We start from the raw sequence: 1,568 nt of genomic DNA, 5'->3' as shown, positions 1-1,568 counted from the left end.
GGGGTACCGCGGGGAGAGGTACGTGGTAAGCCTGCTAGCGGGCTACCCTCGGGTCTCGACCGCGGGTAAAGGTACGTGGTCGGCCTGCCACGTACCTTTCCCCGTGGTAGCCCGCTAGCGGGCCGACCACGTACCTTTTACCCGTGGTAGCCCGCTAGCAGGCCGACCACGTACCTTTTACCCGTGGTAGTCCGCTAGCAGGTCGACCACGTACCTTTTACCCGTGGTAGTCCGCTAGCAGGTCGACCACGTACCTTCCCTGTCGTCGAGAGCCGTGGTAGCCCGCTAGCAGGCCGTCCGAGTACCTTTTACCCGCGGTAGCCCGCTAGCGGGTCGACCACGTACCTTTCCCCGCGGTCGAGACCCGTGGTAGCCAGCCGTCCGCTTACTTTTACCCGTGGTAGCCCGCTAGCAGGCCGTCCACGTACCTTTACCCGCGGTAGCCCGCTAGCAGGCCGACCACGTACCTTCCCGGCCGTCGAGACCCGCGGTAGCCCGCTAGCAAGGCCGTCCGAGTACCTTCACCCGTGGTAGCCCGCTAGCAGGCCGACCGCGTACCTTCCCCGCCGTCGAGACCCGCGGTAGTCCGCTAGCAGGCCGCCAGCTTACCTTTACCCGTGGTAGCCCGCTAGCAGGCCGTCCACGTACCTTTTACCCGCGGTAGACCCGCTAGCAGGCCGACCGCGTACCTTCCCCGCCGTCGAGCCCGCAAGCAGGCCGTCCGCTTACTTTTACCCGTGGTAGCCCGCTAGCAGGCCGTCCACGTACCTTTACCCGTGGTAGCCCGCTAGCAGGCCGACCACGTACCTTCCCGGCCGTCGAGACCCGCGCTAGCCCGCTAGCAGGCCGTCCACGTACCTTTACCCGTGGTAGCCCGCTAGCAGGCCGATCGCGTACCTTCCCCGCCGTCGAGACCCGCGCTAGCCCGCTAGCAGGCCGTCCACGTACCTTTACCCGTGGTAGCCCGCTAGCAGGCCGATCGCGTACCTTCCCCGCCGTCGAGACCCGCGCTAGCCCGCTAGCAGGCCGTCCACGTACCTTTACCCGTGGTAGCCCGCTAGCAGGCCGTCCACGTACCTTTACCCGTGATAGCCCGCTAGCAGGCCGACCGCGTACCTTCCCCGCCGTCGAGACCCGCGGTAGCCCGCTAGCAGGCCGTCCACGTACCTTTACCCGTGGTAGCCCGCTAGCAGGCCGATCGCGTACCTTCCCCGCCGTCGAGACCCGCGCTAGCCCGCTAGCAGGCCGTCCACGTACCTTTACCCGTGGTAGCCCGCTAGCAGGCCGATCGCGTACCTTCCCCGCCGTCGAGACCCGCGCTAGCCCGCTAGCAGGCCGTCCACGTACCTTTACCCGTGATAGCCCGCTAGCAGGCCGACCGCGTACCTTCCCCGCCGTCGAGACCCGCGGTAGCCCGCTAGCAGGCCGTCCACGTACCTTTACCCGTGGTAGCCCGCTAGCAGGCCGATCGCGTACCTTCCCCGCCGTCGAGACCCGCGCTAGCCCGCTAGCAGGCCGTCCACGTACCTTTACCCTTGGTAGCCCGCTAGCAGGCCGATCGCGTACCT

The sequence above is a fragment of the Mytilus galloprovincialis genome, unplaced genomic scaffold, assembly GCF_965363235.1.
Source record: "Mytilus galloprovincialis unplaced genomic scaffold, xbMytGall1.hap1.1 HAP1_SCAFFOLD_190, whole genome shotgun sequence".
NCBI lineage: Eukaryota > Metazoa > Mollusca > Bivalvia > Mytilida > Mytilidae > Mytilus > Mytilus galloprovincialis.
The sequence above is the reverse complement of the archived record's forward strand: the minus strand, read 5'-3'. Positions refer to the sequence as shown.